The following is a 14283-nucleotide window of genomic DNA, read 5'->3' as shown; positions in this document are numbered from 1 at the left end:
TCATTGTAATCTAGCCGAGCTGTGTATAAACTTAGCCAGTCAGATCCCAAGATAACATCAAATATAAGATTCGGAATAACAAGACAGATCTGAATTTTCGACTTCCCGTTAATACAAATAGGTATGGCAACTTGTTTACAAATTTGCTTGGATCGTTTACCTACAGCAGTGACGATATATGTGGATTTCACAGGCATTTCTTCTATCTCAATATTCTCTTTCTTTCTGCCCTCACACCACTTCAAACTTACACATGATCTTTGACTGCCTGAATCCAATAAAGCCTGATACTGCGCCCTCCATATAACGATCGTAACAACGGGGTTCTCACTTTTACTACCAACTTCGACTTGATTCATTTCCACCTCCCTTAATAACTCATCTCTAACATCGAGATCATAATCCATGTGCGTCATTACACAATTTCTCGCAACATGTACTGAAGACTGATAATCTGATCTCTCATTACCGTCTACTATCAGTTTAAATTACTGTGTCTCCTTGTACCCTGATTTCTGCTTGTACCTTCCTCTACATTTCGTTCCCTCTGAACATTTCTATTTTGCTGGTGTGACTGCTTACCCACAGGTTGTCTCGGTTGAAACTGACCACGGTGATTGTGTTCTTGTCTTCTGGGTGGTGGTTGATAGTTTGTGTGCTCTCGTGTACTATTACTATTTCCTAACGCATCGAAACTTGCTAGCAATCCTTCCATTCCCTGAATAGACTCTATCTGTTGCATACAGCTAGCTTCGCGGATTTTGTTGGGAAAATGTCTGAGTAATAACTTCACAATATCTCTCTCCGCTGACATCCCATCTACGTTTTTACAGATCATAACGTGGGCCAGAAAATATTCGGTCATAGAAACTCCCTCGTGTGGCCTAAATTTCCCAAAGACAATGCGTTCTCTTTCCCTGCTTTGTATAGCTTCACTCCAAACATTTTCCGTGAAATATTTCTGGAATTCCACCATACTGGTCATGCTGCTCTTATACACCGCAAACCATGATTTCGTTTCCCCAATAAAAGCTTTACCAATTATTTCTAACGCTTCTTCCCATTCAATGATTCCTTCTTCGATTCGCTTTTCAAACCGTTTCTTAACAGTGTTTAAAAAATCTAAAGGGTTCGTCTGCCTCCCATTAAATTTAGGTAGTTCCTCTACCAACTCTATGACTTCGGTTTTATGTTCAGTTAACTTTCTTTCTACCACTTTCTCATGTTGGCTGCGTCTCATATCCTGTTCCGCTAACTGATTCTCAAAAGGTTTCTGCTGCTCTAGTGCTTCATCTAATCTATGATCTAAAGCATCCATCCTAGCATTCACTTCTCTGCTAATTTCTGTTTTTGTCTGTTCTATCTCTCTGCTAATTTCGGTTTTCGTCTGTTCTATCTCCTTTCTATTTTCTTTAATCTCTGTCTGTGTTTTCTCTACTTCTTTCTTTATTTCATTCGTTTGTTCAAATATCCCTTGCATCATCACAAACAGTTGTTCCATATTCTTATCACTATTCGTATTACCTTTCTCGCCCTCCATCCTAGCTACATCAGATTCTGTACTATTTTCCATGTTCCCACCACTCTCTACCGATTTATCTACTTCAATACTTTCATCTACAACATTCCTAGAATTCAGTGTCTCGCCTCCCTTTACTAAGTTTCCGCTACGTAATTTCATATCCTTTTCACCTTGTGCAGCCATGATTCCCCCAAAATCACACATACAAATTATATGGACACTCACTTAACCCCCACAAACACAGACTCTACTTTTACTGCTTTCTTTCCACGAATACTTAATGGTTTTCGAGCTCCACGTTGGTGCGACAAATGTAACTGTTACCTCTCGTCTAAACACTTGGGGAGATGAAAGTTATTATCTTGGGACACATGAACATCAAATAAACTATTTGTGGCTTGCCCGCAAATTGCCACGCAAATAGAAACAATCAACATTCCATGGTTCCCCATTTTTCTATGTAATGTTTGGGCGCCATGGTTACAGTTTTAAATAAAACTGTAAACCAAAATTTATATTTACTGGCATAGAGACTTATACTTAAATCACAGGGGTAGGATTTTAAATAATTAACCATTAAGTATCGCTTAAGAAAGAAAATTAACGCAATATACAATACAAATGAATTTATTATACAAAAAATGAGATGAATCGGAAAAGTTTCCTTAAAGCGTGGAGGAATTTAGAATTTAATTTACTGAATTTACTTATTGCTTGCTTTATCTAATTGAAGCTCACCAATTGCAGCTTCCGTTGAAGTCATCTGGTTTCCGTGGTTACTCGTACTCTTCTTCTCGATGTTGAATTTGCTCCATGGACATCCTTCCTTCCTTATTTGATAGGGTACGGGCTATCTGGACTAGCACTCCCTGCTTGCCTAGTCTTTAAATTAGACATTGGCCCTATACTTGTAAAAACTGATCAGCGTTGATCGTATGAGGAGAAAATTCAGAGATATGAATTTTTCCATATTAGTAGAAATCTCCATCCAACTGAGCTATACTATTTATACGGTACAGACTTGTACCAAATTCCGTAGACTTGAACTTAAACATAGTTCTTCGTCCACAATATTTACTGAATATAACACAAGCCGTAAGCTTGTTTCGTGTCACGCAGTTCCGATAACATTACCGAAGTGACAACACATTGTACAAAAGTAACTATGTCGCGGAGCGACCACACACTGTTTCAAATATCAAATCACGTCGTACAAAGTAGATGTTCACAGTAGAAGTAGTAGTGATGGAGTTCACGTAGTTAGGCTGTAAGGTTGTAAGGTCGTAAGGCTGCAAGGTTCCGTTCTCGTGTTGAGAATCAGTATATATCCGGGCTCACCCCCACTCTTGGTAACAGTTCAATCTCAAAACTCATATACAACGAAGTATCTGATTCGATAGATCGAAGCATCAACTCCCCTTTTCTTCTTCCTCGACAAGTCCAGAAGGCGTGGCGATGATATAGCTGACCAGCTTGCAAGCCTCGCGCACGGGTCGCTGTTTACAAGCCTTGGTCATAAAATAAACCCATGACTCACGCAAAATCCTAAGCTTCAAGAGTAAGCCTCCGTATACACAAACATGAGATGAAATGAAAACAACTATGTCTCAACATATTGACCGTATTTACAACATAATGAATTCTTATCCTACATAATATAATAATTTAAATAATAAAACGATGTTATCATATATACAATATGATTCCAAAAAGCCTTGATTACAAATGATTGACGTTGAATAAATATGTTATTACAAATAATTGCCGATGGCGGATAAACTTGATATCAACTGATATCGCGTAAAATGATATTATATTAAATTAGTAGGGCTGATACCCAGAGTTGAAGTAGGAAACGAATTATTGGATGATGAAGACTGACGATCCTGTCAACATCCTGTGTAGGATGAGAGCCACCCCCACCCTTCTTATCCTTTTTCTAGACCTAAGGATAAAACCTGGCGATAAGAACAGGAAAATAAAATTTTGCTACCCTTAACTTCCTGCAACGGTCCCCTAGACTCTACTTTCAGCGAATACATATTATTATTATTATTATTATTATTATTATTATTATTATTATTATTATTATTATTATTATTATTATTATTATTTGTTGTTGTACCTGTTTTTGACATGTCATATTTTATAGAAAATCTGAAAACGTATCCCTACAGTTTCTTCAGCCAAGTGCTTCCGAATCAATTTCAAGATATTTCTTCACTTTCCAAGCGTGGTCAATGATAATTTCGCTTGGACTTAACGGGCCCCTTGTAAGTCTAGAGAGTGAGTATACCATGAAGGAAAACCAAGATCAGAATTTTAGAAGCCTTACTGGTGTTTCCCAATTATTTGGGGTCGATTAAATCCGGCTCTCGAGCCGGATGCCTTTCCGATTGTGGATGTATGTTTTGAAAATTGCATGCTTCTATTTAGGATGACAGTGTGGTATGTTATATGTAAATGAACAAGTGTGTACTACCACGAACACAAACACCCAAACGCGAATGAGGGATGCAGCTAAATTCTGTCCGGCTCGTTGGCTGAATGGTCAGTGTAGTCCTGTTCGGTTCTCGTCCGAGTCGGAGATTTTAACCTTAAATGGTTAATACCGTTGGCTCGGGAACTGGGTGTTTGTGCTGTCACCAGCATCCCTGAAGCTCACACACAACATACAATACACAGTTTTCTATACACGACAGGTGCCGCCAATCCGTGTAGGAGGGGTCTGCGTTACAAGGGCTGCACACTGCTAAAACTTGTAATTATTATTATTATTATTATTATTATTATTATTATTATTATTATTATTATTATTATTATGGCTAAATTCTCAATGGGGCCGAAGGCCGGTACCGTGACAATTCAGGCAAGAATAGAACATCAATAGAACAATACCTAGAATTACAACGTTCGTAGATCAAGTTCACTGGAGAGAATAATCATCTTCATCTTCTTCTTCTTCTCCTTCTGATCCTTTTTCTCGGAATTTTCCTAATTATCTGGGGTAGACTCTAGGAATGGGTTTAGCCAAGTTTTACGATCAGATGCTTTTCCTGACGCCTACCCTTTGTGGTGGGATGTATTCACTACAATGCGTTTTTGTAGTGGTTTGTCGTGTGATGTGTTTGAAAATGTGTATTCGGATAAGCACAAATACCCAGACCCCAAACTAGAAGAACCAATCAGATGTAATTGAAATCCTCGTCCTGGCCGGGTATCGATCCTTGGGCCTTCTGAACCAAAGGCCAGTACACTGACCATTCAGCACAAGCGCCGGATTTCAAGCTCACCGGGGAGAATTATGGCGGCTATATGGGTCGACAGAAAACATTGACAGTTAATGCCATCTAGCTGAGTTGAGTGGCAACAGAACTTAACTAGTCAGGGGGTCTAAAGTGAATAGAATACTGTGAGTAGTCATCGCTTTGTACTTGAGTGTTTTGAAACATGTGTGATAAAAATGTTATTGTAGTGGCTATAGTAGTGAGTATACTATTACTATAATGTTGTTCGAGCTGGGATTTGAGCAGGAGTGCCATGCGAGCAAATTCCTAGGCTGGCTCGGATTTAGGGTGCTTGGTGCCTTAGCGCAGCCCAGTTTAGCATCTCCGTCTACTATTACAAGTGAAGTCTACATGATAGTAATAACACTCTAGGATTAAGCGTACTTGATTACTGATTAATACAATCAGCAATTGTAAGATTAGATTAAGAAGTACCGGGCGAGTTGGCCGTGCGGTTAGGGACGCACAGCTGTGAGCTTGAATCCAGGAAATAGTGGGTTCGAACCCCACTGTCGGCAGCCCTGAAGATGGTTTTGCGTGGTTTCCCAATTTAACACCCGGCAAATGCTGGGGCTGTACCTTAAGTAAGGTCACAGCTGCTTCCTTCCCATTCCTAAGCCTTTCCTCTCCCATCGTCGCCATAAGACATATATGTGTCAGTGCGACGGAAAGCAAATAGAAAAAAAAGTGAAGGTTTAATTTTATTCTTTGTTTGAAATTTTGGTATAATAACAAGTTATTAAATTATTAAAATTTGAGTATTTAACGAATTCATACTTACAGACTAAAAACATCATACATTTGTAAAACTGAAGTAACTGGTAATTAATTACTTAACGGTTTTCAAAATGATAGTTTTAAAATACGTAAATATTTTTGTTTATATGTCAGTGATTGTTTTATTATTTATTTATAAAAAGCAGTAATTATTTAAATTCAATGACACGTAAATAAATTAATATTAAAATAGTATTAATTTATAGAGCAGCAATAATAAATTATTACCTAGCTCGATAGCTGCAGTCGCTTAAGTGCGGCCAGTATCCAGTATTCGGGAGTTAGTGGGTTCGAACTCCCCAGTTGGGGCTGTATCTTAATTAAGGCCACAGTCACTCCCTTCCCACTCCTAGCCCTTTCCTGTCCCATCGTCCCCGTAAGACCTATCTGTGTCGAAGCGACGTAAAGTAACTTGTAAAAAAAACCACCTTTATTACCTCTTGGTAGCATTTGCACCCACCACAAATTGTGTGTCCTGGCCCCGGACCCCACGGGCCATTTTTATAAATCCAGCTATGTTTCTAGGAAGTGAGAATACTACGAAGGAAATCCAAGATTAGAGTAGCCATCTCGTTGTACTTCAGTGTGAACAAATCAGAGGCAAGGAGATGGGGTGAACATGAGGAGGTAGGTAAAATGCCTAGGCCTAAGGTAAATATAAAGTTGAACAATTGATCAGTTGTAATTATTTTAAAAAATCTCTTTCATGAAAGGTATTTGAATCAGCTAAATACAAACATCGTCATCATGAAAAGTTTCCATTCCCCTCCCTGAGGGGGAGGGGCGGACTACCTAGAAGGTAACGCCTTCTCTCCGGCCCCAATCGATTAACCAAATCAGTTCATAAGAAGCTGGCACGAATTAGAGAGGGAGAGAGATAAGAGTTGTAAAGTTTCATATTACTCACGCTTGAAGGTTGGAAGGGGGGAGGCTCTGGCGTCTCGCTGGCATTGGTTTAATTCAGGTAGGTTACATTACTTGATACCGGGTTGAAGATGAGGTGAGATGAAATTATCCGGAATGATCTTACGGCCGGATGCCCCTCATGGTGTCAACCTCAGTTGAGGAAGTAATGAAGACGAAATGGCTCATCTTAAACGAAATTGCGTCAGAAGGTGGAAGGAACTGGCTGTGGTCTACGAATTGGAACTGTCCCGGAATATGCCTGGAAATGAAAACGGAAAACCACAGAAAACCATTTTCAGGTCAGCTAACGGTGGGGTTCGAACCCACTTGTTTCCCGAATGCGTACCATGTTAACCCTCGCGGCCACTTCGCTCGGATGAAAATAGAGACTTTGGTAAAGACTACTGCATATGGAAGAGGTAAAGCACAGGCTTAATATGAAGACTGTGGACAACCGAATAGTTGGCGAATGTGTGGTTTCTTCAGAATCAAAGGCGGAATATTCATATTAACAGAGACGTTCTTGTTGAAAATATCAAGGACGTCTACAAACAAATTACTGCAAGGATGACTCGTGCAAGTGACTGATGGCTGGATTCGTCGAAAAACGATTTGATAGCTTTTTCTATCTATGTCATGTGAAAATAATCTGCAAATCACGCTACAGAGGACCCATTTATGGAAGAGTTCTGTCCAAAGTCTAAGTGAAAATCCATAGCCTGTTTCCAGTCATTCGACCGGGTCAGGAATGAATGAATGAAGCCCCATCTAGCGGCAAGGATAGGAATTGTGCCAGCTGCCGAAGCCTGTCGCACTCGTCTGGGGCAATGATTAATGACTGACAGATGAAATGAAATGATAGTGGAGAGTGTTGCTGGAATGAAAGAAGACAGGGGAAACCGGAGTACCCGGAGAAAAACCTGTCCCACCCTCCGCTTTGTCCAGCACAAATCTCACATGGAGTGACCGTGATTTGAACCACGGAACCCAGCAGTGAGAAGCCTGTGCTCTGCCACTTGAGCCACGGAAGCTCCGTTCCAAAGTCTAATAACTTCAATAAATTATTCATGCTTCCACTCACTGGTTGAGGTTTGCCCTCTACTTTAACTTTTTTTAAAGCGGTCCATTTTTTAGAAATACATTTCAGTCTCTATAATAATAGAGTTCAAAGACAAGGTATGTTTCTATAAAACCGGAATTTATAGCCTGTAAGCCCCATTAATCCGGCTTTTCCAATAATCAAGCCCTCTCCGGTCCCGTAAGAGCCTAATTAGTGAGATTGTTCTGTACTAGCTGTACCAGGACTTAGAACTGTACTTGACTTAGCAACGCGCTTGATCATAATACCGTTCAGTTGATGCAAAGTCCTAATATTAACTAACTCCACACCGTGCTAAATCAATGTCTATTTATGAACGTACACAACGTATCGAGAAAGTTCGGCAAACGACGAGAACATTGAGAAATAGATACTTATTCCAATACTAATAATAATAATAATAATTTTACGTTTCGCTAACGACTTTTACGGTTTTTGGTGACGCTGGCATGCTGAAGTTTGTCCCGCAGGAGTTCTTTTACGTGCCAGTTAACTACCGACATGAGACTTACGTATTTAAATATCTTCATATACCACAGGGCTGACCCAGGATCAAACCCATTAATTTGAGCTCAGAAGGCCAGCGCTCTACTGCATGAACCACACAGCCCAGTATAATAATTATTGTAGTGCGTCGTCAGTGATCAAAAAACAATAGCGGAGCTACTGAACTGCACCAGGTTCGCTAGGTTTTGTATCCTGCCACATTGCATGGAAAGCAAAATAAGATCATGATAGTTACGAAATATTCCACGACATCCCCGTGAAGAAGGCAGCCTCCTCAGAATGCTTCAGAACTCACTTTAAGAACCACTGATCTAGCTTGTGACAATGAAGAAATACAAACACAAGGCACGCGTCAAGAGATGGCAGAAAGTAAATTATAGAATGTGAAGTCCTGCATCTCATTCAGATGTGGTGCTGCAGTTTACAGGTACACCCCCAATGAGTGTGAGCTACATGTACAATTTGAACCACACAGCAGCCCTCATGCCGATCTTAAATCTCTGGTAGTACTGGGAATCGACACCAGGCCTTCGAGGACGGCAGTTAATATCGCTAGCCGTTAAGCAACGGAGGTGGACATAGAATGTCACCGGTGGTGACGGAAGTTTAAGGGGACAAAAAAAAAAAAAAAAAAAATTATCTGCCCATAACTGCGGTACCTTGAGGAGTGATAAGCACTTATCACGTTGCAGCCTTGTGCAGTGAAGGTGAAAGGTGTATGTTCGTCGAACAGTCATTGTCTGTTATACTTCTGGATGTGTTCCATAGTTCGTACGTGCTGGTAACTACAAAGGTTAGTAAAACTATACATTAGAGAAGTAGCTTGTAGAAAAGAAATGCTCCGTCTTACCTAAGTATAATGTATCTCGGTAAATGAAGTTCAAATAACAACATACGACCAAGAAGTAAAGGACATCTGACACCTAGGACTGTATCTCGTGGTTCCTTAAAGATATTTATGTAAAAAATGATCATAAAATGTCAAATTATCTTTCAAATTTGGAAGTCAATTTAATGAGTAATATTCTTGATAGTATCAAAACACAGTATTGACTGTTTTTTTGTTCCTAGAAATTATTATAGTTTTAGATCTTTCATGGCATCACGTTAAAGGTTCTCAGTTTAATTATTAGATTTAATAATGTAAATAAGTTACACTACATTTAATGATTCAGTAGCAAGGCACGTATAAAATTAAGTTGAAAAAATTCTGACGTATCAAGTTATAATTATAATATATTATGAGAAAATCACAGATAATGAATTATCTGAAACCTCATATTATTAAGCTAGTCCGCTTCTGCGGTGTAGTGGTTAGTGTGATTAGCTGCCACCCCCACAGGCCCGGGTGCGATTCCCGGCTCTTCTACGAAATTTAAAGAGCGGTGCGAGGGCTGGAACGGGATTCACTCAGCTTCGGGAGGTCAACTGAATAGAGGGGGCGTTCGATACCCACCTCAGCCATCCTCCAAGTGGTTTTCCGTGGTTTCCCACTTCTCCTCCAGGTAAATGCCGGGATGGTACCTAAATTAAAGCCACGGTCGCTTCCTTCTCTCTTCCCTTCCCTATTCCTTGCCTATCCCTTTCAAACATACCCCCCCCCCCACACGGCTCCTGTTGAGTGTAGCAGGTGAGGCGGCCTGGGCGAGGTACTGGTCATCCCCCAGTTGTATCTCCGACCTAAAGCCTCACGCTCCAGGACATTACTCTTGCGGTTGTAGAGGTGGGATGCCTCGCTGAGTAGGAGGAAAAATTCAAGCCAGGACGGTAAACAGATAAAGAAAAATAAAGAAAGAAAGAAAGAAAGAAAGAAAGAAAGAAAGAAAGAAAGAAAGAAAGAAAGAATAACATTAAGTTGCAAAATACAAATAGCACTACGCTTGGACAGGAAAGAGGGACACACACATATGCACACACACACATCTGTACAAACAGACAGTAGAGAAGAATACAAGACAGGTTTTCCACTTACATGTGCACTTTGTACATTTCTATACGCTAACACTGAGTTGTCCCTTGTACGGAAGAATCAGCGTCCAACTTTGTACACTTTGTTCCGTGCTATCATGAAATGACCTCTCGGAATAAAACATTTCTTGTTTTGCTCTTTAGGATACATTTGCCTAACACACACTTCACCAATAAACTTGTGTGTTTCTATTATGTAAGGAAGCGACGAGCAGCGTTTAGGACAATTTGTAGGGAATATTCTAATATAAACTCTTTCTAAAATCATAGCAGTATACATTCCGTGTAGATAAACTACGCGTATTGACTAGTGGAGACATCTGCCGTAAATGTGATGCGCTCCGATCCTATTCGTGTCAGGAAGTCTACATCTGATTGAAGATCATTGTGCCTCGAAATTCTTCAATATGAATAATATGTTACTTCAAACACTGAGCTGGAAAGATTAACTCACCGAGATTTAAACGAAAATCATCCTGAGTTTATGAACATGGCACATAAGAATAAACAAACTCGATTAATTTGAACGTTCAGTCCCGGGTAACTGAGGAGACTAAAATCTAATAGTCTGTCATCGAAACAAAAAAATGGTTTTCCACTCCGACCCAAATCAACTTAAGACAAATGATAAAACGGTTGGTAGCGCATAGACATTCGGTTGAATACTATAAAGTTAATACAGTTCACAATTTAAATAAAAACGATTTATTAGCTTTGCTCAATTACTTTTAAGGTCACCAGTGTACTTTGAGATATAGTCGGAGGTTAGAGCGGACTCCGTTCTTGACAATACGTGTTTCTTCAGCCAAAACTCCCACCTTACAGTCACCAAGATTTGAGTCTCGATATTTAGGTTGTAGAAAACCAACAATAAAGTTGCTGCATTAATTGCAACTCCTGTTGACAAACAGCGTTGTTCCAAAGTACAGAGATAAACTTCAGGTGGCAGGGACACGGAATCAAAATGTTCTTTCGAACATCTCCAGATATAGATATCTATATATATAAAGTAGCTTGTCCTGACTGACTGACTGACTGACTGACTGATTCATCATCGCCGAGCCAAAACTACTGGACATAAAGAAATGAAATTTTAGGCATAGATTCATATTAAGATGTAAGTGCTCGCTAAGAGAGGATTTTTGGATATTCCGTCGCTAAGGGGGTGAAAAGGGGGGGTGAAATTTTAAAATGAGTGTGTCTATATCTCAAAACTTTAAAAGTTTACAGATGTGAAAATTGGTATTTAGAATCTAATTTAAAAATAAGGAAACACGTATTTTTTTGTTTTCAGACAATCCCAATAGGAGGGGTGAAAAAGGGTGAAAAAGGGGTTGAATGCCTTTAATCCGGATACGCTACTTATATCTCAGAAAATGAAGATATTACAGACCTCAAAATTGGTACTTTTGATCGCTGTGAAAAATAAAGAAACACATATTTTTTTGTTTTTGGAAAATCCAATTAATGCGAGGGTGAAAGGGGGGTTAATTTTTAAAATGAGTGCATCTATATCTCAAAAGTTTTAAAGTTTAGAGATGTAAAAATTAGTATTTAGAATCTTCTTTAAAAATAAAGGAACACGTATTTTTTTATTTTCGGAAAATCCTAACAGGAGGGGTGAAAAGGGGTGAAAAATATGTTGAATGCCTTTAAAGAGAATACATATATCTCAGAAACTGAAGATATTACAGACCTCAAAATTGGTACTTTTGATCGCTTTCAAAAAGAAAGAAAAACATATTTTTTGTTTTTGGAAAATCCAATTAATGCGAGGGTGAAAAGGGGGGTGAATTTTTAAAATGAGTGCATCTATATCTCAAAAGTTTTAAAGTTTAGAGATGTAAAAATTGGTATTTAGAATCTTCATTAAAAATAAAGGAACACGTATTTTTTGTTTTCGGAAAATCCCAATAGGAGGGGTGAAAAGGGGTGAAAAATGGGTTCGGATGCCTTTAAAGAGAATACCTCTATCTTAGAAACTGAATATATTACAGACCTGAAAATTGGTATTTTGGGATCTACTTTAAAAATAAAGAAACAGGTATTTTTTCGTTTTGGGAAAATCCAAATAATGGGGGGGGTGAAAAGGGGGGTGAAATTTTTAAAATGAGTGTATCTATATCTCAAAACTTTTAAAGTTTATAGATGTAAAATTTGGTATTTAGAAATCTCCTTTAAAAATAAAGAAACACGTACTTTTTTGTTTTCGGAAAATCCTAATAGGAAGGGTGAAAAAGGGTGAAAAATAGGTTGAATGCCTTTAATGAGGCTACTTATATTTCAGAACCTGAAGATATTACAGACCTGAAAATTGGTATTTGGGATCTACTTTAAAAATAAAGAAACGGGTATTTTTTGGTTTTTGGAAAATCCAAATAATGGGGGGTGAAAAGGGGGGGGGTGAATTTTTAAAATGAGTGTGTCTACATCTTAAAACTTTAAACGTTTACAGATGTAAAAATTGGTGTTTAGAATCTCCCTTAAAAATAAAGAAACACGTATTTCTTTGTTTTCTCTAAATCCCAATAGGAGGGGTGTAAAAGGGTGAATAATGGGTTGAATGCCTTTAATGAGGATACATATATCCCAGAAACTGAAGATATTACAGAACTGAAAATTTGTAAATGGGATCTCCTTTAAAAATATAGAAACACGTATATTTTTGCTTTTGGAAAATTCAATTAATGGCGGTTAAACAGGAGTGGCAAATTGGGGTGAATTTTTTGAAAGACTATATCTACAGAATATCTGAGAAGCGTAAAATGTTACAGACGTAAATAGTGGGTATTTGGAATCTCCTGTAAGTGTAAAGAAACATAGGTGATTTGTCTTTGGAAACTCCACTTAAGGGGAACTAAAATGGGGTGAAATTTTAAAATGAGAATTTCTACAGTATATCTCAAAAAACTTAACATGTACAGAAGTGAAAAATGGTAATTTTTTTATCCTATTAAAAATAAAGAAAAGTGTATTTTTAGTTTTCGGAAATACAACTTGGGTAGTGGGGGGTGGGGGTGGGGTAAAAGTGACTGAAAATGGTGTTGAATTCTTTTAATTAGGCTACTGATATCTCAAAAATGAAGATGTTACACACGTGGAATTTTATTTTTGGAATCTGCTTTAAAAGTAAACAAACACGTATTCTCGGAAAATCCAATGAAGGGGATTTGGAGTGTTAAAATAGAAAAAATTAATTGACTTAATTGTATGAGAATACATACATCTAATAAAAACTAAAGTTGTTACAGACGTGAAAATTGGTATTTTGATCTCCTTTAAAAACAAAGAAAAGCGCGTTTTGGGGGGAAACAATCTTGGGGGGGGGGGGCGGGAGTGAAAAGGAGTTGAATTCCTTTCATGAGGACACATAAATCAAAAACTGAAGAGGTTAGAGTGGTGATAATTGGTATTTAGAAGATCCTTTACTATTAAAGGAACAAGTATTTTTTGCTTTAATATCACTTTGTGAGGGAGGGGGGGGGGGTGTGGAAGGAAGTTATAAACGTGAATTATTTTTAAGGGGATACTTATATCTCAAAACTGAAGGTAATAAACGTGAACATTGGTATTTGGAATCTCCTTTAAACATAAAGAAACACGCCTTCTTTTAATTTTTTGGAGGGTGGGGGTAAATAAACTTAACGGCGGTGGGGTGTAAAAGGAGGTGAGACCAATTGATTTTACTGTTCGTAATGTACTTATAAGGAGCCTCCGTTGCTCAGTCGGCAGCGTGCCGGCCTCTCACAGCTGGGTTCCGTGTTTCAAATCCCGGTCACTCCATGTGACATTCGTGCTGGACAAAATGGAGGCGGGACAGGTTTTTCTCCGGATACTCCGGCTTTCCCTGTCATCATTCATTCCAGCAACACTGTCCAATATTTCATTTCATTTGTCACTCATCGATCATTTCCCCAGAGGGGAGCTTCGGCAGCCGGCACAATTCCTATTGTCACCGCTAGATGGGGCTTTATTCATTCCATCACTGATCCTGTCGAATGATAGGAAACAGGCTGTAGACTTGCGATGTACTTATTCTGATCATAAACCGATCATTTTTAATCTTTCCTGGGTTCTTTTTCAACAGCCATATTTTCCTTCGGAGAACGTTCTTAGATTAGAGTAGATTCTCCTGGCATATAAATAAAAATTTAAACACATTTGAAATAAACGATAGGAATGAGATTGGCCGTCAAATTGTTCACCTCTATAATAAG

At 38.6% G+C, this 14283-nt stretch overlaps 1 protein-coding gene across 2 annotated transcripts in view; it reads left to right on the top strand.

Annotated features, from left to right (window-relative positions):
* Window positions 1–8791: 8791 nt before the first annotated feature.
* The window catches only part of LOC136867157 (proclotting enzyme), a 110611-nt gene continuing 105119 nt past the window's right edge, over window positions 8792–14283 (top strand). The window contains exon 1 of one of the 2 annotated variants that reach the window (XM_068227039.1): window positions 8792–8891. The gene's annotated coding sequence lies outside the window, so the exon portion shown is untranslated. The remainder of the gene's footprint in view (window positions 8892–14283) is intronic. The other variant, XM_067144271.2, reaches the window with a different exon arrangement.

Source organism: Anabrus simplex, chromosome 3 (assembly GCF_040414725.1).
Source record: "Anabrus simplex isolate iqAnaSimp1 chromosome 3, ASM4041472v1, whole genome shotgun sequence".
Lineage (NCBI taxonomy): Eukaryota > Metazoa > Arthropoda > Insecta > Orthoptera > Tettigoniidae > Anabrus > Anabrus simplex.
Note: the sequence above shows the minus strand (reverse complement) of the source record. Positions and strands in the feature narration are given on the sequence as shown.